The sequence below is a fragment of the Pleurodeles waltl genome, chromosome 1_1 (assembly GCF_031143425.1).
Source record: "Pleurodeles waltl isolate 20211129_DDA chromosome 1_1, aPleWal1.hap1.20221129, whole genome shotgun sequence".
NCBI lineage: Eukaryota > Metazoa > Chordata > Amphibia > Caudata > Salamandridae > Pleurodeles > Pleurodeles waltl.
This window is the reverse complement of record NC_090436.1, coordinates 768,053,781-768,077,666: the sequence shown is the minus strand read 5'-3', so window position 1 is coordinate 768,077,666 and position 23,886 is coordinate 768,053,781. Positions and strand designations below refer to the sequence as shown.

General features: G+C 43.1%; 1 long non-coding RNA gene across 2 annotated transcripts in view; it reads left to right on the top strand.

Annotated features, from left to right (window-relative positions):
* Positions 1–17,065, top strand: part of LOC138284422 (uncharacterized) — an 88,194-nt gene extending 71,129 nt beyond the window's left edge. For both annotated transcript variants that reach the window (XR_011201399.1, XR_011201396.1), the window contains exon 3: positions 16,104–17,065. This is a non-coding gene — a long non-coding RNA (uncharacterized lncRNA). The remainder of the gene's footprint in view (positions 1–16,103) is intronic.
* Positions 17,066–23,886: the final 6,821 nt, after the last annotated feature.

Genomic DNA, 23,886 nt, shown 5'->3' with positions numbered 1-23,886 from the left:
GGCGAGGGGAGCTTCACTGGAGTCAGGAGACCACTGCCGGAGTCAGTGCCCAGGAGGGCCCAAGTATCGTCACCGGTCAGGAGACCACCGCCACCGCCGGAGTCAGTGCCCAGGAGGGCCCAAGTATCGTCACTGGTCAGGAGACCACTGGTGGAGTCAGTGCCCAGGAGGGCCCAAGTATCGTCACTGGTCAGGAGACCACCGCCACCGCCGGAGTCAGTGCCCAGGAGGGCCCAAGTATCGTCACTGGTCAGGAGACCACCGCCGGAGTCAGTGCCCAGGAGGGCCCAAGTACCGTCACTGGTCAGGAGACCACCGCCGGAGTCAGTGCCCAGGAGGGCCCAAGTATCGTCACTGGTCAGGAGACCACTGCCACCGCCGGAGTCCCCACCCCCGGAGTCAGTGCCCAGGAGGGCCCAAGTATCGTCACTGGTCAGGAGACCGCCGCCGGAGTCAGTGCCCAGGAGGGCCCAAGTATTGTCACTGGTCAGGAGACCACCGCCGGAGTCAGTGCCCAGGAGGGCCCAAGTATCGTCACTGGTCAGGAGACCACCGCCGGAGTCAGTGCCCAGGAGGGCCCCGGCTGCCACAACCCCGCTGGGCAATGAGGGAACATAATGCCCAGTCCAGAGAACGTCATGCCACACACCAATGCCAAGTCCAGAGAACGTCATGCCACACACCACTGCACAGTCCAGAGAACATCATGCCCCACACCACTGCACAGTCCAGAACCGCCATGGCAAAGCACCGCTGAACAGTCCAGAACTACCATGGCAAAGCACCGCTGAACAGTCCAGAGACCGTCATGGCAAAGCACCGCTGAACAGTCCAGAACTGCCATGGCAAAGCACCGCTGAACAGTCCAGAGACCGCCATGGCAAAGCACCGCTGAACAGGTCATGCACCGCCATAGCAAAGCACCGCTGAACAGTCCAGAACCGCCATGGCAAAGCACCGCTGAACAGGTCATGCACCGCCATGGCAAAGCACCGCTGAACAGTCCAGAGACCGCCATGGCAAAGCACCGCTGAACAGTCCAGAGACCGCCATGGCAAAACACCACTGAACAGTCCAGAACCGCCATGGCAAAGCACCGCTGAACAGGTCATGCACCGCCATGGCAAAGCACCGCTGAACAGTCCAGAGACCGCCATGGCAAAGCACCGCTGAACAGTCCAGAACCGCCATGGCAAAGCACCGCTGAACAGGTCTTGCACCGCCATGGCAAAGCACCGCTGAACAGGGCATGCACCGCCATGGCAAAGCACCGCTGAACAGGGCATGCACCGGGAAAGAATGAAAAGGCCGCCACATCAAGCATCGTTATCCCTTGTGCAGGTGGGACAGTGACGGGACAGGAACTTCCACGTGGAGACTAATCCAGTCTGGGCTCCAGTCCCCCTCCAGAGCCAGTGGAGGCTGTTATCTACTTTGGAAACTGTGGCTTTGCACTCCCCAGGATATGGCAGTGGGCAACCCATCCACTGTAGAGACTTGAGAGACTGTGGCTTTGCACTCCCCAGGATATGGCAGTGGGCAACCCACCCACTGTAGAGACTTGAGAGACTGTGGCTTTGAACTCCCCAGGATACATCAATGGGCATGGAGCCCCGTTGTGGATCTGGCTTTGCACTCCTCCGGCTGAGGTGCCCCCCCTTCCCTTCCCCCTGAGGTGCCTGTAGTATTTCGATCTGATGCCCCGGCAGTGTTCTCTCCGTTTGTGGACAGGTATCTATTGTGGGCCTCGCCCATGCATTTTTGGACTAGTGGTGCACGGACATTTCTATGTGCATATCTGAACTACTTCTCGGAATGTATATACTTTTGTATGATTTTCTAATATATCTGTATATTTTTGAGACATGTATATTGATACATTACAATGTTTGGACTGATTTTGTTTTGTCTTTGCATTCTTCCGGGGGGTTGTGGGTTGGTACTGTGATTTTTGTGAATGCATTGGTGTGTGTGTTGTAATATGCGAGGGTGGGGTGGGGGTGGGGGTGTTGCGTGTGTGTCCCCCTAACTTTTGCCTCCCCTATGTCATAGGTGCAGTACTCACCGTTGTCCTCTCCGGCGCAGGCGTTGGTCTTCGTAAATGAGTAGGAATACAAGGGCCGGTAGGATTTGGAGTTCCAGCTCCATGCTATCCTCCTTCCTCGTGGGATGTGTTCAGGTGAGCGTTTTCCCATTGCAGTAACTGTTTACGCCGTGTTTTTATCCACGGAGAATCCGTCCCGGAAAAGGTGGCGGATTGGCGGGTTGTGATACTATGGGCGGTACATTGTCTTCCGCCTGTCTGTTGCCGGTGACCGCCGCGCTGCTTGTCTGTACCGCCATGGCGGTCGGAGTGTTAAAGTGGCTGTCTTTGTTGGCAGTTTGCGCCACGGTCATAATTCCCATTTTTTGTCCCCCGGCCTGTTTGCGGGGTTACCGCACCTTTAACACCGTCCGCCAGGGTTGTAATGACCCCCCTAGTGTCCAATCAAGGGTAGAACCATCTAAAATCAAAATTAAGCAACTACACAGATGTGTTAACTTGTAAGTGATGTGCTAAGGTGTGCTATACATGTTTAGCAATCTATAGTCAATCTCGGAGTTGAGAAAAGGCATACGCGATTTTCATTATAAGAGTACAGTGTGTTCAGATTACCTCAAAGGCTTAACAAATATTCATATTACTAAGTGCAACTCAGCAATACAACTAATACTTAACAAGTGTAGGATTTTTGTTTAAAAAAAATTAAAATCTCCATTGTCCAAAGCTGGAGAGCAATGCGATATTGACAAAGACAAATTGCTTCGACCAATCCTTACTCCACATATTCTGAACATAAACACTTTGGTTTGTCAATATGGCCCACTTAAGACTAGTACTCACAAAGTGCATTTGCATCAGAGAGGATCAAAACAAGGATATCCACCTTTCCCACCCAAATCCAATTTTTTTTTCTTTTTGCTCAGTTTTAGACTGATATTCAGAAAACACATGTATTAAATGTTTTTTTCTGGCTTACTTCAATTTTCTTGCCTCAGATGTCATTTATCCTGGAAGGTCAGGTATACAGTCACAATTTACAATGAACATTATGAATAAAACAATGAGACTATGGGGGTCATTATGACCCCGTTGGTGAGTGGAAATGTGGCGATAGTACCGCCAACAGGCTGGCGGTATATAATGCCACATCATGAGAATGGTCGGTTGGCTGCAGCCAACCCGCCACTTCTCCACTCACACCGCCATGGCAGTATCAGCCGCTGAAGATATCAATCTCCAGCCCAGCAGTCTGCATAGTTCCGACAGAGGTATTATGAGACTGCCTACCACCATGGGTTTCGTGGTGTTAGCAACGTCACAAAAACCATGACGGTAGGCCCTACCGGGGACAGGGAATTCTTTCCCTGTCACAGGCAGGTGGCTCCCCCACCCTCCCCAACACACACCTAACCCCCCAATTCCCTTCCATCCAAACTGCCCCATTCCCTCTGACCCTCACACACACCCCACCACCCCCTCCAGTCCTCATACTCAGCCCACTATCTCTGATCCTCACACACACCACACCCCCTCTGATCCTCCTACTCACCCCCACCCCAATACACGCACACTCCCTTCTTGGAGCGGACGTCTGGCAGTGATCATAATATGGCGGACGGATGGTAGCCGCAGTGACATTATTTTGGCAGCCGTCACCGTGGCGGTAGGCGGTTTTTACCACCATTGTTGTGATGAGAGCCTAGATGCTTCAGCTCTGGTTGCCATCACAGACTGAGAATACTAGATCAAGAAAAAAGATTTTGTATGCCTTCTGGCAGTAATTGTGTGTGTGGTGTTACTTCACATAAGATAGTGTGATAAGGGTAAAGATTGTTAATAAACATCTAACCTGTCAGTTGCGGCTCGCTACCTGGTGAAGGGACAGGACGGCACATGGCAGGGGGAGGTAGGAACAAAATAAACATTCAATCAAAATAAAATTGAAATAAAAATTCACGAGCATTGCTGTCACACCGCCCTAACTAGTAACTTGATGCACAGGCTCCCAACCTGCCCTGTGGCCAATCCTAAAGCTGCATGAAAGCAGCATTAGGAATGGTTGGAGCGCCCTCGATTGGCGCTCCCACTCAAACTGGGAGCCTGGGCCTACTCTCTCCAGCCTGGCAACACAGTGCCGGGTTGGGAGATCATAGTGCGCATTTTTGTTTGGCCAACCCAACATACATGCGCACTGGGTGGAGTGCTGTGCACACCCCCTTTGTCCCAGGTCATCCCCCATAGCCCCACCCCTTTAACAGTAAAACAATAGTAAACACAGTGTATTATCTTATTATTTTTGAAGGTATCCAGCATAAACATGTATATAGCCTATGTGCTTTTGTTAAATCTGCCCTTAGCAAGAGCGTTGTTTCATTCTGTCACTCTGATTTGTATTATTGTTGTTCTAAATGCCTAAAACTGGAATGTGTATCTTTTATAAATGTACAAAGTGGACTCATCCAGAAACAACATCCACCAAAGGTGCATATACAGATGGATTCAATATGCATTGAGGTCTCATGATTATATTGTGTGCAGCATCAATTCAATATATGCAGCACCTATGGCCAAAGTAGTCTGCTCTTGTGGAGCACGGTTTGGCTATATCTTGTAACTCGATACCACTGAAGATGCTACCTTCTCTGAACATGCAATCAGTCCAAAAGTAGCTCACACATTTGATTAAAGTTGACCTTGTAGCAAACCATCAGTCTATTGTGGTTTGATACAACTATAACATTTGAGGCATTGCAAACCACTTGAATATTTTGAGAGTAGGGACTTAGATTATTTCTACATTTATACTTTATGCAGCAAACCTTCGTTAGCGCAGGTTTGCAGCAAAAAGTATAGCACCGGCTAGCGCTATTCCTAGACATCAGCCAAGTGCCATATTTAAGGAATGGCGCTATCCGTTGTAAGGCCCTGTTAGCGTCCTTTCAAAGGATGCCAACAGAGCCTGGGAGGCATAGGGGAACCGGGGCTTGTGTGCCAAATTATGGTGCTACACAGTTTAGAGGCAAAAAAAAATAGCCTGTAAGCAGTGTAGCACCATTTTCTGGCACACAAGCCCCATGGACATGGCTCCTGTCTTGGTAAAGACATGAGCCATGCCCACCACCCCAATGGCCATGCCAAGGGGACAAATGTCCCCTTGGCATGGCCATTGGGGCCAGCACCGTGCAGGATGCCCCATGTCAGGGCCCCCGTGCGGTGTTGGATTGAAAAAATAATACCTACCTGGTCTTACCTTCGGATGGGTCCCCCATCTGTGGGTGACCTCCTGGTGTGGATAGGGGTGGTGGGGTTGTCCCAGGGGACAGGGAAGTGCACCTCTGGGCAATTTCCATCATCTATGGCCATGGAAATCTGCCTCCAGGTCCCTTTACGCCTGCTCATCCCCAGGCATTAAATAATAGTGCTAAGCAGGCTTAGTGCCATTATTTAAGGCCCTCCTCCTCCTGTGTGTGATTTTTTCACAGGAGGATAAATAAGGCGCTAGGGCCTTTGAGGCATTTTTTGCCCGGGAACGCCTACCTTGCATCTCATCGATGCAAGGTAGTTTTCCGCAGGCAAAAAATGTCGTTAACTCCAACATTTTGGCGTTAGACATGTCTAGCACCAAAATATAAATATGGAGTTAAGTTTGCGCAGGATTTACGAAAAAAATAATGACGCAAATCCGGTGTAAACATAGTGTAAATCTGGGCCTCTGTTTCAGGAGGTAGACAAATGAGGATATGTGTTCCATCCACACATCCTATTACATTTGAGAAGTTTGCAGCAAAATAAAAAGCCTTCTTTGTGGTTTGTAATTCACCTGGGATATGAGGAAAACAAAGATGGCCATTTATTTTGTCAATCATAGCACTGATAAAGTTCTGAAAAAGTCTAGAAAGTGCAACTGCTACTGTGCACTTATAACTCCCAGATGCCAGGAGGTGAAGGCTATATAAAACTTGAATATGTGGAGGGACAGCCACACTAACCTGAGTGAACCTTCCTAAAACAGGTTTCAACTTAGAAATGAAACTTATAATGATCTCCTTACTAATCATGCACCTGCTATGCACTTCCTCAACTGTTTGTTCAAACAAGGTGGCCCTCTGACTAAATATACTCTCTTTTCTCCTCCTCCGTCTCTGCTGGGCTGCTAGGATGCATATTCTCCTCACCACAGCAATCAGTGCTGCTGTTGTGAAAGTTTGCAATGCATTATGGGTGAGCTTTTATACCTTGTGACTATTTATCGCCTGGTTGAAGTTGGTGTTAGAATGTATGTGAACATTCCAGTTTTTGTGACCACTCCCGAACTGAGGATGCTCATAACATTCAATTGTGACTGGGTGATTGAGATTCACAGATTAAGAAATGCAAAAAGCAGTAATAAATAAACTAAGAAATCAATAAATCTCCGGTTCGTTATACAATTTTAGCGGACCCATGTTTTCCTACACATGATACATCAAAGAAAGCTTTGATTGGCAATCTATTTTGTGAACGGTTTGCAATTCGTTAACCCTTGCACCTCAGGCCCTTTTGCGTAAGACATTTTAGGACCATTAGGAGTAAATGCTATATTTTCAACACAGTTTTATTTCCAGCACAATTTTGTCCAATACATCTGCATCTAATATAAGAGTGTAATATTACAGGAGCATTTTTACTCTTGTGCATTTAATTATATATGTTCCTTTGAGGCCGAGTTCAGGAAGCTAGGTAATCATACAGGTTATGAATCAGTCTCGGGGAAGCAATCAGTAATCAAGACCATCAGTCCATAACAGAAATAGAGGTTAGTTAAGTATCCTTGACTCTGCACAGACATACTTTAGCAGTCCTAGCCTGAGATGTCTACGTGCAATAAAACTTTTATCATAAGCACAATGAGCTGTGAACATCCCGTTCAGGTTGTGTGTTCACAAACCTGTAAAATGTCTCATATATCCCAAATATTTTACAATGTGAACAGGAACAATTGATATAAAGCAAGAAACCAAACACAAAACGTGGTGAAATAAACTGATCATTTCACATTAAGAATAATAATCTTGGGTAACACTAGGCACCAGCTAAAGCATAGATTTCAGTACACAGTAAAGAAACCTGTGACCCTGACTAAATATACTATACACTGTTTAGGAACTAGTTTATCATCTGCGAAGCATAAATGATGGCGATATTCAAAACACTCTTAGAAAGGAAAATACACACTACCAATGAAATGCAGTACAGATATGGAAACAAATAGGTTCCTAAACAGCTACTGTTAGTGAAACCTAAAGCTGACACTTTAGATATGATAGAGCATCATTTTTTTCACCAAAACAGATAACTATGCATTAGCAGTAAATGATAAGGTCTGCAACACAAGAAATTGGCGAAGATCTAGGACAACACAAAACATATGCAGAACAATGTTGACAGCTACAGTGTGAAGAGTACCTGCGGCTTCTTACAAGGAAAGGGCATAGTGCCTCGGACCCATTGTGCAGAGACGTTTAAGACATAGGCAAAGCGGACTACGGCTGGCGCGTTCATTGCTCTGGTGACCTCTTATAATTCTTAAAGAGATGTTTTAAATCCCGTCTTCCTTTGATTTATTTTTAATGTGGGTGATTTGTGAAAGTCTATTACTCGCATTTTGTGGGAAAATATTATGTACACATTTCATGCAACATCCATAAAGGTTACAATATTGAAAACACAGGTCACCATGCCTTAATATTAGATGAAAACGTATTTAGGATTTGCTGCGTTCGCTAGGGAACTGTCAGTGACCTGGCCAAAGAGAGCATGAAAGAGCCGAAATTTGATCATAAATTGAGCGCTGTTATGAACGGGGTCCTTGACATACGTTTGGCCCAGGGCCCTCAAAATTCTCAAGCTGCCCCTTCTATTGTGGGCACAAAGGCCAACAAGCCCAAGTAAATAAGAGGCCTAAACTGACAATAAAGGTCTATGGATCCTGTCCGCTTGCTAGGAAACCAGACGCTGAACCACAAGAGAAGACAACTCTATTAAAGGAGAAAAGTTGGTGCAAAGGGAGTTGTACTTGTCTAATTAATACAATTTCACCAGCACTTGCAGTATTTAATCACGATCAAATCATGTGCAGTTGTCTGGAGGTGTGTAATGGTGAGTGGTAGAGAGGGCAGAGGGTTTCTTCATGAAAGCAGAACTTGTTGCACTGACTCAAAGACTTCCATTTATGGCATCGTCAAGAGCAGCAACAGGACAAGAACAATGATAACCAGCAGTATTACATTGATTGTCGTAGCCAAGTGGAAGTGGTACCACTGACTTCACATTCTGAAATGTGCCTTCATCAAAGTAGTTCACAAAGCTCTTCAAGCTAAATGATGCTCGCTGAGATGCTGGGCAGCTAAAATTATGTTCTCAAATCTGGGCAGACAGGCGAGCACCCAATGCAAATCACAGTATAGTACATCCATATATTTTCAAACGCATAGCCATCAAGGCTGTGTAAAAGTTCCCTTGTCATAAGGGACTGGGAAAACAAAGCATCTGCCTATACAGGGTGGTTCCTCTGGAAGCAAACCATTCGTATTCCCTCAGACAAGCAAACGAAAGAAAGAAGAGGGAGTAGTGCAAGATGGCATTGCACTTCATGGGTAGAATTCATACTCCCTATTGTACGTACTTCTCTTAACAAAAAGTAAATGTTTGAAATAAGGTACTATTAACCAGACTGGCAGATGCATCCATAATGTTTGCATTGCCCTTTTACTATTCCCTCAATGTTAATGTTTAAAAGGGCAACCATCACAGTGCTGAGTGCACAAAATGTTCAGGACATTAACATTTAAAGAAAAATAAAACACAAAAGGGCCACAGAGGCCCTAAGCCACTTTACTTAACCCCTTAGCTGCTGGGCCTCCCCCACCACCCAGTGCTGAGCCCTTTTTTGGATACTTGGGTTAGTTCGCACTTTTCGTCCACATAAGCTATCCACGCCAAATTTGCATCCTTTTTTCCCAACATCCTAGGTATTTTAAAGCTACCCAGAGTTTGTGGGTTCCCCATGGAGGAGTCCAAGAAATTAGCCAAAATAGAGATAAAAGTTTGTTTTTTCAGAAAAATGGGAAACAAGGGGTTATGGTGCTAAAATCACCATCTTCCCAGCTTTCGGGAACTAGCGGACTTGAATCAGAAAACCACATGTATCAACACAATTTTGCCATTTTACTGGGACATACCCAATTTTTACTATTTTTTATGCTTTCTGCCTCCTTCCAGTTAGTGACAGAAATGGGTGTGAAACCAATACCAGATCCCAGACAGCTAAACATTTCTGCAAAGTATACACAATTTTGAATTCAGCAACAGGTCATTGTGTAGATCCTTGAAGGTTTTCCTACAGAAAGTAACAGCTGAAATAAAAGAATATTGAAATTGACGTGAAAACAATTAGCCATTTCTGTCCACGTTTTTTTCCAGCTATGGCAGATTTTTTAAAGCAGTATACATTTATGTCTGCTGGATACTCCTGGTTGTGGTGATATATAGGGCTTGTAGGTTCATCAAGAACCCCAGGTACCCAGAGCCAATAAACTAGCTGCACCTTGCAATGGGTTTTCATTGTATAGCGGGTATACAGAAATTAATTTGGTGAAATATAAAGAGTGAAAAATAGGTATCAAGGAAACCTTTGTATTTTCTAAATAGGCAAAGGTGTTGAGAAACAGTGGCTGTTTGCACATCTCTGAATTCCGGGGTCCCCATACTAGCACCTGAATTAAAGGACATTTCTCAAATAGACTTCTTTTTTACACACTGTCTTACATTTGGAAGGAAAAAATGTAGCGAATGACAAGTCTCCAGATAAAAATGGTACCTCACTTGTGTGGGTAGGCCTAGTGCCCGCGACTGGAAACGCAACATGGACACATCACAAATTGGCATTGAAATCTGACGTGCTTTTTGGAAAGTGCCTAGCTGTGGATTTTGGCCTCTAGCTCAGCCAGCACCCAGGAAAACCTACCAAACCTTGAAAACTAGACACTTAGAGGAATCCAGGATGGGGGAACTTGTGGAACTCTCACCAGGTTCTGTTACCCAGAATCCTTTGCAAGCCCAACATTCGGCAAAAAAAACAGTTTTCCCTCAGATTTTGGGGCTGCAAAGTTCTGGAATCTGAGAGGAGCCACAAACTTCCTTCCACCCAGCATTTCCCCAAGTCTGTGTGGTTAGGCCTAGTGCCTGCGACTGGAAACGCTCTAAACCACAATGTGGACACATCACATTTTCCCAAAGAAAAGTGACCTGTTTTTTGCAAAGTGCCTAGCTGTGGATTTTGGCCTCTAGCTACGCCGGCAGCTTGGGAAACCTAGCAAACCTATGCATTTTTTTTAAACTAGACACCTAGGGGACTTCAGAATGGGGTGACTTGTGGGGCTTTCACCAGGTTCTGTTACCCAGAATTCTTTGTAAACCTCAAGGTTTGGCAAAAAAAATCTCTCCCCCCACATTTCAGTAATGGAAAGTTCGGGAATCTGAGAGTAGCCACAAATTTCCTTCCACCCAAGTATCTTGATAAAAATTGTACCTCACTTGTGTTGGTAGGCCTAGTGCCTGCGACAGGAAATACCCCCAAATGCAACATGGACACATCAAATTTTTACATTGAAAACTCTTGTGTTTTTTGGAAAGTGCAGAGCTATGGATTCTGGCCTATAGCTCACCTGGCACCTAGGAAAGCCTAGCAAACCTGGACATTTCTGCAAACTAGACACCTAGGGGAACCCGGGATGAGGTAACTTGTGGCACTCTCACTAGGTTCTGTTACCCAGAACCCTTTGCAAACCTCAAAATTTGGCGAAAAAACACCTTTTTACTCACATTTCGGTGATGAAAAGTCCTGGAATCTGAGAGGAGCTACAAATTTCCTTCCACCCAGCATTCCCCCAAGTCTCAACGGTCAATGTTAGTCCTTACATGAGAGCAACTATTGACCGTAAGGTGATTCATTCCTGGCGCAGGTATTAGGTACAAGCACTCAAAGTCAGATCCTTTTCAAGCAGAAACATAATCACAAGAGTTAGCTTGACTTATTTCTGCCTAAAAGCTACAGTTGAAACGCGTCAGTTGGAGTATGTGCATTGTTTCGAAGATGCAAGCTGCAAGAGAACTGGTGGCAAATATTTATATAAATATATATATATATATATATATATATATATATATATATATATATATATATATACACAAATATATATATGTAAATAGATCACTTTTATATGTGGGTGTGTTTTTTAAATCTTATTTTTTACTATTTTGTAACCTCCTGGGGGTGCATAATCTAACAAATGTTTTTTAAATATGCCCCCGAGGGAAGGGGGCGGCACATTTTCAGAGACCGACGACACCCCCAAGTGTAATCCCTGGTGTCTAGTGGGGTTTCTTGGCTGTGGATGGCAGCGTGGCTGCAATCCACGGTCAAAAAACCATTTCAGGAAGGCCACATTTGGAAGGGGAGAATCTGACCTATCAAATGAGGTCTTCCTGAATGGTGTGGAGGCCCTTTTGGGCCCGTTTTCCCCACTGGAGCAGAAAACAGCCTTTCCTGCTGCTTCCTGCTCTGGTGGGAAAAACAAAGTGTGACATCAGTGAACCTAGCGGCGCAAGGATGTCACAGAGTTGCAGGTGGAAACACGGAAGCTCTTCTGTGTCTCCCGATTTTTCAATCCCCTCCCTGGCGTTGGTCATTGGACGTGATGCGCACTGGGGAGGGGGGGGGTGGTTCGGACGTCCCTTTTTAAATGCACATTTTTAACTTAGCATTTCTTTTTTGTTGGTAACCATTTACATGGCTTTTTTCTATATAAGAATAAGACTATTGCAATCTTTGTTCTAAACAACATTTTCATATTCTTTCCTGTGTATAGTCTTGGGTACTCTGAGTGACAACAAACCAGTAGATCTTTTTCCATGATTTCCTTAGGAATCTGAGCAGTCATGCGTGTAGTTGCAGAGCCCATCTCTTACCCTTGTGCTTAGGGTTTCGGGCAGGCAACTATGAGCTAGCTAGGAACTGTGTCAACATTCCCCAGTGGTACGAATGGACTGAGTTCCAATACCGTTACAATTATATTGACCAAATACACAGTGCTACTTTGTTTGTAGGAACTGTATAACACTCCTATGATGCCAAGCGCCCCAAAACTACAATCAGCACTATCTGCACAAGCTCAACTCACACACTCATGCAATGCTGATAACCTCACTCTGGATTTGACAGATACAATTGCAAGTGCCATAAATTATCTTGCAACTGAGATCACTTGGCCTGTGTGAAATTAAATTACGCAGGTAATTTCAAGAATTTAGTATTACACCTTTAATGCAAATTATGTATTTACACCACTTTGTATAATTATGCACCATTCACGGTCAAAATGTATATAAAATGGTACATTTTACTGTAAAAATGTAACAGTGAAAATGTATGGCAAATGGTACATTTTGCTGTAAACAATTACTGTGAATGCATGCATACAACAGAATGGGAGCAGCTGTGTTTCACTCTACTTTTGTTTAAATGATGTGGATAGATTTTTAGTTAAAATACTGCTCAAACTGACGGATTTGGATTTCATGTAATTATGTGCAATTTTGACAAACCTCTCATGGACAGCAAACCACCACTGGGCAGCAAACTATCACTGCTCACAGCCAGAGGCCACACACATTAGGGGTTTCTTGGCTAGGTTATGGGACCAAACCCCTCTATGGGCAGATAAACCCACTGCACGGTTTGCACACAGCAGGCATTGGCAGCAGGGTAGGCTCTGCATTCAACCCACTAATTGCAGCCTTACTGAACCTAGTGGTTTATAAAGATCATCTTATTTTTTGGTGGTTCCCAAAATAAATGTTTTCTTGCTGGTATTTGGAACTTTGGTTACAAGTTGCCACTCATTAGCGTTTAATCTTTTTTTTAAATGATAGAATGGTCAATAGTCTTCCTCCATCATCTAAATCCTAATTCTATATTTTCCCTCACACCACTTTGTTTGTTTTGCCCACCATATAACAAATTGCAAAAATGTCAGGTGTTGATTACATTTCTGGCTTCGTGCAGCACCACTTATGGTACTTTCTAAGGGAGTATCTGCTTTCCCGGTATTCAATTTATTTTCTCAATTGCATGTCTCCCATAATCCATGTCATACTTTACTTGAGGTGTCAACACATGAGAGATGTGCTGAAAATGAGTGTTTTCTCGGTTCATTGCTGAGATTTTGGTCACATAACTTGCAGGTGAATTGTTGTGTATTCAGCTTTCTCTTCCGGTTTGTGTTCCACCTTCTCTGGATCTGTAGAAGGTGGCCCAGGAAGCTCTCCTTCAACTGATTGAGCCATAGTGTCCCTAACTGGAGCTGTTTGGAACAGTATCACCTGTTCAGGTCTCCTGTTCTGTGCAGACTGGTGGATGGTCCTCTTGTTCCAAGAAAATATTACTTTTCATGTTGTGGAATGTTATCTTAAATCTGAGCCAATGAAAAGGTGAGAATACTCCTTAAAATGTAAGATAGCCAGGGTACTCAAGAGGAAGTCCGCAGACAACAGAAGAAGTCCTACATCTGTTGATACATGTGTCCGTAGTGTTGAGATAGAGACTGTGGACTAAAAAAAGTTAAGTTAATCAGGATTGCCTCACTAAAATTTTCTTTGATGGCAGACCATTACTGCTGGATATTTTAAAGATGCTAAATGTTAGTGTGTCAGCCTTAGGGTGGTATTCCCCCCCAAACATTTTAGTTTCTGCCTCTTTCACTCCATTTTTACTGACATTTGTTTTTGTTGTCCTTAGGACTCTGTGGACTTTACCACTGCTAACCAATGCTAAATAGCTTATGCTCACTTGTCTAAATATGGTTAAATTGGTTTACATCTGATTGACATATTTAAGTTATGTGTAGGTCCCCTGTACAGTGGTATACCATTTACCAAGGGTCTGTAAATTAAATGCTACTAGTGGGTCTGCAGCACATATTATGCTACCTAGGTAAGTAGCCCCTTACAACATGTCCCAGGCCTGCCATAACAGCTTGAATGCAGTTTTAAACTGCCAGTTCAACTTGGCAATATAACTCACTTGCCAAGTCTTAAACTCCCCATTTTATTGCAAATGTCACCCCTGAGGTAGGGCCTAGGTAGCCAACAGGGTAGGGGCCTTGTAATAAAAAGGTTAGGCTTTTTTACGTATTGTTTTTATTACTTGGTAGTGAAAAACTCCTAAATTAATTTTCCACTGCTTTGAGGCCTACCTGTACCATAGGATAACATTGGGTTGCCTTATTACATTTAATAATTTGTGTTTAGTATCAATGGAATTGCAAATAAAAAGTCTCTTTAATGGTAAAGTCATATTTTTTTGCCATTTGGTGTCTGCAGGCACCCCTGGTTCACATGACTGGGCGTGTATGACAGTTAGACTTTGTGAATTCCTCTCAGATGTTCACACAATAGAGGGATTAGGTGTGCTGAATGGGATATCTGCTGGCAGGACGGGGGTGGAACTGGCACAGCCCCACCTGGAACTGAATAGCCTGTGCTCTGCCTTCATACAATGGGCTTGTCAGCTCTACATTGTTGATATGCAGCCAGCTTGGAGCCAGGGCAGGGGAGTCAGGAAATTACAAGCACTTCAAAGAGAAACTTCTAAACACTTCCCCCACCTTCAAAGAAGGCAGTGTTAGGAACACACAAATCATGCCCTGCATAATTTACCTTCACCCTCAGGGATCTCTGATCAATAATTTCCTCCCGTCCCCATGTTCTCCTTGAAAGCAGACTTGGTATTACCATTGCTTGTTTGTTCACTAGTGGTGCACCTCATTATTTGTAGGGGGGTCTTTATGTATCTCTGCTTGTTATTTTGTTTCCCTTATTCGCTTCTACTCACCAATGTTTATTAGCAGCCCTTGTGTCAATGCTTGTTGGCTTATTTTGCCTTGTATATGCCAATGCTTATTGACTTCCTTCCTCCTTTTACTTTGACACATTGTAAGGGGATGCCCGCTTGAGTCACATCACTAAGACAACCATTAGCAGCCAACATGGGGCCATGTGCTTGACTCCGGCTGTCTCTTGCCTATAAAAGCCACGCCCGGCAATTAGCAGTGCTTGGCTTTGTTTCCTGCTTCAAGAGTCCAAACAGCTCCTGTGCAGCTCCTCTTAGTTGATCCTGCCAACCGCCTCTAGTCTGAGTTGTACCTCTTCTCCGCCCTCCAGTGACTGCGGACACCCTCCCGGGACAGCTAAGTGTTCAGTAATCGCCACTGAGCCCCTTTTAGACCTCCTTAACAAAGCCACGCTCTGTGCTCCATTTTCAGCTGTTACCTTGAAACCTTCACCTAAGCTAGAACTCTCTGCTTGGATTCTTGGCACTCTGTATTCCCACTGAGCGGCTTCATTCCCAGTTCTACAACAGTACCATGTGCTCTGGGTTGTTAAGCACGGTAATAGTTTATCTTCATGCTTATCCTTGCATTAGAAATTGACAATAACAACATAAGTTGTAACTGTCACATTGAACTTTAATCAAAGTCTGTGTGTACACTCACACAGGACTACGAACATTTAGCACTACGCTTCCTTCCTGTGTTTTGTGATATAAGAGAAGGTTACCTGTATCTTGTTAGAGGGATTGTGCGTATTGTTTACTATTTGTCATAACCTCTTGGGCATACCGCTAGTGTGACGCAACACTACTTGATTTCTGCTGCAAATGTATGTTAAGATTGCATTTATGTATTGTGTGCGACTCCACAGAACTGTGTGTTGCAAACTCCGTGCACAGCCCTCTTGAGCTTGATTCCCTTGTTATTCCCCATTTGTGGGCATGTTTTATGGACAGTGAGACCTCTTCCCAAGCACAAAGAGACCAAAGGCCAAGAGAGACCACCTTTCCCCATTGATAGGAGGCATGGTAATTACAGTTGTTTACTCATGAATGATCTTTACACTTACACTCTGGGGGGGCGGGCAGCACATGCAACACTAATACCAATGTCTCTTCTTTGCTTTCAAGGTCACACCACTGACAGGTAAAATGCTGATCACGATTTACACCCCAAACAATGGGAGCCCGCTGTACCAGACTGTAGAGACGTGCAAGTGTTTTCTCTCTTTCTCTTGTTCATTCCCCTTACCTTTCAGAACACCTGCCTTGAGTCCTCTGTCCTTCAGCAGTATCCAGAGGTGTTCTGGGAGGTCACAGGATTATTCATCACTCCTGCAGATGTTCTGCCTTTCAGGTGAGTGTACCTGACAGGCAGCAGGTATAAAAGTAAGGCCTCACTCTTTAGTTCACTTTCCAGAACTGTGAAAGAGCTCTCAGAGGACTGCCTATTGTTGTGGCCTGATGTTTACTCCACAAGACTGCTTTGCTGCACTGGAAGGACTTTCTTTACTGACTGGAGCCTGCCTTGAACTCTCTGAGGCCAGACCTGCTGTTTGATCCCTGCATCCTCACCTGAACCGAAGAATACCAGAGTGACGTCAGGCGCTAGTCTGTTAGCCTCCTGTTCAGAGCCACAGAGATATAAAAGGCTCCAACCATCTTGAACCAGCACCTGGACCCCGCTGGAGTGTGTGAAGTTCTTATGAACCACTTCTTCCACTACAGTGTCAACTCCTCATGAAGACTTGCATTGCAAAGCTCCAGCCCCAATCGTCCGCAATGCCGACAAGATGTTTGCGCTACAGTGTTGACCATTTGTGATGCTTGGCCTGCCCTTCTCCCTACTCCATCAGCCATTTGTGACACTCTAGCTGCTCCTCGGTGCCCCTTCCACCGCAAACAGAACTCTTTGCACTGGACTGTGAAGGTAACTCTCAGCGGAACATATCTGATCCTGTTATCTGGATTGTGTTCCATTGTCCTCAGTCTGAACTTGTGACTTTCACCTGGTCTCATACAACCAGATACCCGCAATTAGCACTATGTGCTTTTTTGGCTCAATTTTTAGTTAAATCTCTAAAAATTCACAACTCCTGCTCTACTGATTTTTTTGTTGTTGTTTTGGGCTCAAATAGTTTATTAAAATGTACTCTATTTTTTCTAAATTGGTGTGGGATTTTACTTGTGTTGCATTTTCATTTTATTGCTGTTTGTTGCTGCATAAATACTTTACACATTACCTCCAAATTAAGCCAGACTGCTTTTTATGCCATGTTACCCAGGGTTAAGCATTAGTTAGCTTTCTGACTTTTTGTGGTTCACTCTGCCAGGAATTATGGCTATTGCTTGACGAGGGCTCACACCCCAGTCAACCAGCAACCTAATTTCTCAAATAATGTTTTGTTTTTTAACCCAAATGTGTCTCTTGTTTGACATTGCAGATTCACCACACCCAAAATAGTAGCTGAAGTCCATGGCCACGATAATAAGACCACACATCTAGACAGATGCAGGCTTTCTGAATTTGTGATCCATAATCCACAGACATTGTACTGAGACCTTGGAATAGGAAAGAGAAGCCATCAAGGGTCTATGAGACTTATAGTCTGCTGTCTCTTTATCAGGGATGCAGACTCAACACTGCCAACATTGAACCTATAGCCCATGACTAAGTAGCTGGATGGTGAACTACCAAACATTGTTGGCCAGCATTAGGTCCCCTGCAATATTCTGCAATCTCTGTACCAACTATTGATCACAATCTCTGCACATCTGTGCCTGGTAGGGTTGCAGACCTCATCAAATGGTAAACATGTGTTAGCTTCAGAGCATTTGAGTGACCCCAAACTAAAGTCTGGTAGTCAAGGGGTCATCCATCTGCTCTTTATGTGACCTTGGTTAATTTTCGTTCAGTACGAAAGGACTGTGCCCAATGTCCTGTAACTGTGGCTGCATGAAAAATATTTACATTAACCTAAAATGTATGATGGCAAATAAACTACCTTGTTCAATCAAATTAATTATCATTCTGTGTTTGAGAACAGTTTTAGGGCTAACAACCAAGATGACCATAATATTTTAATCCTTTGCTCAGGCTTCGGCATATTTAAATGATCATTTATTTAAAACTACCTGACAGATATAGTAATATCAAGCTAGGGTATGTCAGTAAATTCCTGCTTTCATGGCATTTTTGGTGCAATTTCATTGAGAGTTTTTTCTGTATAGGGAAGAAAGAGAGGAAAGATTCTCATGCTAGTTAATATGGGAAATGTCAAATTTTGGCCTCACCTTTGCCCCTTTGATAAACATGCACCAACGTATCAAGAATAAACTAAATTTGTTGTTTTTTGATTTAAAGTTTCAGCAAATTAACTGAATGGTGCAGAAGGTATTAAGAAAACAGAAAATGCCTTTTGAATGCAAAGTCAGGCCCTAAACATAACTGAACACAGTTGCATTTTTTTATGCATTTATTTATTTACTGCATATAACACTGTCCAGCGGTCCCCTAACACTGGAATATGATGAGGGAAAAGTTTCTAATAATTCATTTTACCAAAAAAAGTAAAATACCTACAGCATTTATAAAATGTATTTACTGTTGATGGTGATAATAAAAATGTAATTGCCAATTTAACTATATATGCCTGATCCTCCAAAAATATGATTTTAAAATCAGTTTTCTACGCATATGAAGCATTCTCTGTGTGATCGTTTCATAACTGCCACTTTATGTTGAGAGATCCCCAGCACATATTTCTTCACCTCCTCTAATTGGTTTGAAAATCTATTTTTTACAATTATAAAAACCTATTTCACTTTAAAATCTAAAGATGCACACAAATAAAAAGCCATTTAGCAATTTTCAACTTTTCTGCAAATCAGTTATTGAGATGGGAATGTCCAGTGCATGGTGCACAGTTGTGTTCCATGCCCTGTGTGATGGAACAACGAATATCTGCTATACAGTATTTTGGGATTTGGTCCCAGCCTTCTATCCCAAGACGTTCTGGACATTTCCTGGTCCTGACAAGCACAAAGAAAAGCCATCATAGTGACAGCTGGACTAAGGTCCTTGTCATAGGTATCACATGTGCTGCGTGGTGGTGGCAGCAAACCATGTTTTGTATTGATGCTACTCTGACTAGACCTTTTCACATATGTCATGATCCACTCACCCAAATTTCATTGCTCACAGTGTCCTTATAATCCTAGTGCTAGTATCCTCTGTGCCTCTGCATGTGCATGTATGCTACTTGGGGAGTTACAATGGAGCATTGATCACTGACGTTGGATTAAATCAACATGGAATATATATTTTTTACTTAACAGAAAAGTTCAATGGACAAATCAAAGATCACTGTAGAATTTTGATTGAATGTAAAGGAGAAAAGAGAAGCATGTGTAAACGAATTAAATGTGAGGTTGTTTGACAAACGTATGGTTGTGCAACAAAGGAACTACACCTACCCAGTAGGAGAAAAGTGATGTAGCAAATGACCCTGCTGCAAGGGTCACCCAACAGAGACTTACAACATGAGCGATTGATGTGGTCTAAAGCACCAATCAAGTTGAGCAGTTGCATCAGAAGAACCACAGCACTGCAGTCTCCATGTGCGATACCCATCATCATGGCCAATACACTAGCGCTCGTGTGACTGAATGGTACCTATCCTAAAAAAAGGATAGGTATCTTTCTGTGGCACTTGCTGTGTGCCAATGAATGTGGGCCTGGTAGTTTGTGCTATACTGTCCTGACTGCCCAAAGGAAGTAAATAGTGCAATTCAGAGGTTCCCAACCAGGGTACTGCTTTGCCAGTACAAAACCCGGCACACCTTATGCACATCCAGGAGCAAACCCTACTCTGGTAAACTGAAGCCATTGCCTCATGCCACTACGTGCTGAAGAAAGTACCTGACATCTGTGATGTTTAAGGACTACACGTCTGATCGAGGCTCTGCCACCGTGACTCAGAAGGTCACCTAGAAGTACTTCTACACTGCCAGAGCCCTGCCACTGGAAAAGTGGATAGCCAACTGCCTTCACACAAGGAGGCCGAAGACAAATGACCAAATAAATACCAGAGTGATAGGACCAGACCTGCCAAATCCTCAAGGCCTATGTGCACCTAGGAAGTGGCCTCTCTGTGACTCATTGTACTGCCGGCAGCTGCTCATCTCCAGCAGGACTATGTCATGCCATGCAGGAAGGATCCACCCAATGCCAAACTCACCACAATCTGAAGGTTCAATATAGCCCTTGAATGGTATCACCACAAACAGGTGAGAGACTGAAATGGGCCTCCAGCAGACAAGAACATTTGTTGAGAGACATGGGGGGAGGTCACTGCACCATTGCTAGAGATAATGCCATATTAACCCTAGAACCATTATATTGAGACAAGGGGAGGAGGTAGATGGGAACAGTTTCCAGGTTGGGTCCCTTTTAGAAGCACAAACCACTCACATCTGCAAATCAGGTATTTACAGCACTATTGTAGCATGAAGTATTTTGCCTTCTGTGTAATAAAGTTCTTGTCTTGTATGAAGAGGCACAGTTGGCTGGACAATTATCTTATCGCATTACTGAAGGTGGTGTTGAGTGCTGATCCGAGTAACCCCACACAAACCTCGCTCAGCAGCCAGCTACTTCCTCCCATCTCTTCCACTGGTAGTTTAGTGCTATAAAGGTAGTTCTTGGGTCAGTAAGCAGAGCAACAGTAAATCAGCCCCAGGAAAGTGGAAGCAAATGACTGCAACCCACACGGCTCTGGCCCAGTAACCCCCGTCTGGACTGTGACTTCCTAAATGGGATGTTAATTCCTGATCTTCATATATTATTGTTTATCTCATAACAAACAGATGCCTTTCATTTGATTTCTTGATCTCCTGTTCAATACTTTCTTTGAAGTTCCACCCAGTAGATTGTCAATGAAAATGACACATTAGCTAAGGCACTATAGACCAATCAGATAAAATAAAGTTTAGACTTCCTATCTCTTGTTAATTATAATTTTATACAATGTCCAATAATCTCCTCTAGAGTGCTGTGAATATTGTACCTAATTCTTATTATCTGCTCATGCATATTAGCTTACATTTCTAGTAGACCCAATTCTAATCTAATAGCTTCTATCAGTGACCCTTTTCTTATTGCTTCTCATAATAATCCCTCTGCACTTGTTAACCTATTTTCCAACCCTGCATTTAAGCATTGAAATCCAAAGAGTATAACAGCAGGGACCTTTTGATTCTAGGTGTGCAATCTCTGCTTGCCTATACCAAAGAAAAGCTATGGATCTCTTTAATTACGACGATAACAACATTTTTAATTTCTCTTGAAGTGTACTCCGAAATAATCATTTCAATCCATGTATAAACCACTTATACATTGGGATTTGTTTCCTCTGAACTCCTATCTTTATATATTTATTTTGTCACAATAATCTTCAGTTTTAGTTGGCTACCACTTGAATAAAATACATCCAGTTTCCTTTTTAGCCCAAACCAGTTTAAGTTAACATCCACTAAACAGGACAATTCTTTGCCACTAATTTTGAGGGGAGTGGGCACACTCTTTCAGAATCCTCTGGTAAGACTGACATTTATATTGAAAACACACGTTTCTTTAATCCATAGATACAGCAAAAGGTGAAGTATATGTGCTTGAGTTATCTCACAGCATGTGTAACCCTGTATCAGAATGGAAACCTACCACACATCTTAACAGATGTGTAAGAATGTTCAGTGTAGGTTATGACAAAATCCTTTTAAACTTTCAAACATATTTGCCTAGTTCTATAAATCCAGCACATAGCCTTTGAAATGTTTTACTTCTATATATTTATCTATCACTATAACCAATGTCATGTTATTTTCTAAGGATGAGGCCGTTCCTTAAACCCTAGAATTTTCTTGGGAGTAACTAAAAAGAACCCACCAAACATAGTAGCTTTTCTAATAAGAACTTTGCAAACAATTTTCCAGTACTGTCTAACAAAGCTATCAATATAATACTTTTGAGAAGCAGCTGGGACCTTTTTAAAAATTGGAACTATCTCATCACAATTCTCAGTTAGTACCCTCAGGATACTATCTGACCCTTTGGTCCTTGTTAATTAGAATGTTTAAAATTCTACATTAACTGCAGTTGTCCTACCTAGTTCTAACTGATCCTGTGTCACTCATCGACCAATGTATTAACTTTTTTCCACGCATTGAAGCAATACAAAGCTGTTATATGTTTTTCTCAAGTTGCTAAATTGATAGGGATGAATATTATAGTCACCAACATTCCCACTGTAGATGGAACTAAACTCAGATTGTTTTGACACTGTTTCATTTTATAGCTTTCCGAAAGCATTCCCAAATATATGTTTCTGAAATCCACTTTTCTATTGTATTTTTGTCATATTTCTGCTTAAGTCTTTGCTTTTGTGAATCCCAAAGGGAGTTCCTACTATATCACAATTTTAACTCTACTTCACCCTAAGAGGTTTTAATGGTATTACAATTTCTTCCATCTTTCTAAAAATATCCAAATTGTTTATGACGCCTCTTTCACCATTAGCGGAAATGATATCCTCCAAACGTCATTTAATTCTTAATCACCATAAAAACTTGTTAGAATTTCCAAAGAGCCTTTGATTTTATCACTAACTTTTTCCAAAGTTGAGAATTGCTGTAGTTGCCCTTTTGTCTTATTCTCTTTAAAATCATATTGTACCCTGAGTGGAGCATAATTAGTACTCTGTAATTTCTACTTCTGCTACAAAATCTGATAGAGAGTAATCTGCTATTGTATAATCTATGATTGAAGCACTCCTGGCAGGATGGACAATATGATCCTTCTAACATCTGCCACTGGAAGAACGTTGAGTTTGGTCTCGATATCAAATCTATTAGTCTTTGTAATTGCAGAAGTTTGTCTCTCACTTAACCAACATCCAGGGCACATTATACAACCCAAAACCTTTCCAAAAACTGGACTCCTGTGGGAGTCCAGGATAGTATGATTTCTGTGGATTTCATTAGGATTTCTTACCCAGAAAAACTTGCAAACCTAACACTTTGCCTAAAAACACATATTTTGCTCACATTTCTCTGATGGTGAAGTTTAGAATCAGCAGGGCTCCATAAATGTCCTACCACCCAGCATTCCAGAATTTCTACTGATAAAAATGGTACCCTACTTGAGTGGGTAGACCTATTGCCCACAACTCAAAAGTCCAAAAATGTGGAGACATTGGCAAACGTGGTAACTGCAGGAACTCAGCCCAGGCTCAGTCATCACTTAGCAAAACCTATAAAACTCACATATTTATATAAACCAGATACCCTGGGAGTCCAGGGTAGTAGGAGTTGTGTGGTCCTCATAAGAATTTCCTACCCAGAATACTTTGCAAACCTCAAACCTTGCCTACAAACACCCATTTTCTCACATTTCTTTCAGGGGAAAGTACCAAATCTGTGGAAATTCACATATTTCCTACCAACCACCATTCCCACAACTTCTGCTAAAAATAGTACCCCAATTTTGTGGGTGGGTCCAGCGCACGCCCTGCAGAAGGTCTCAAAACACAATGTAGACACATTGGCAAACAAGATAACTGCAGTAATTGGTACTGGGCTTGGCCACCATCAAGTGAAACCTACCAAACCAAGAAATTTCTTAAACTTAGACAACAGTGGGAGTCCAGTGTGGTGTGCGTCTCATGGACCCTATAAAGTTTACTTACCCACAATGCTCTCCAAACCAACAATCCTTGCCAAAAATATCACATTTTCCTTGCATTTCTGTGATGCATGAATCCAGAATTCAGAGGGATCCACATAATTCCTGCCATCCGGCATTCCCCTACTTCTGTGGCTGGGCTTAGTGCCTGTGACAGAAACAAATCAATCCAGG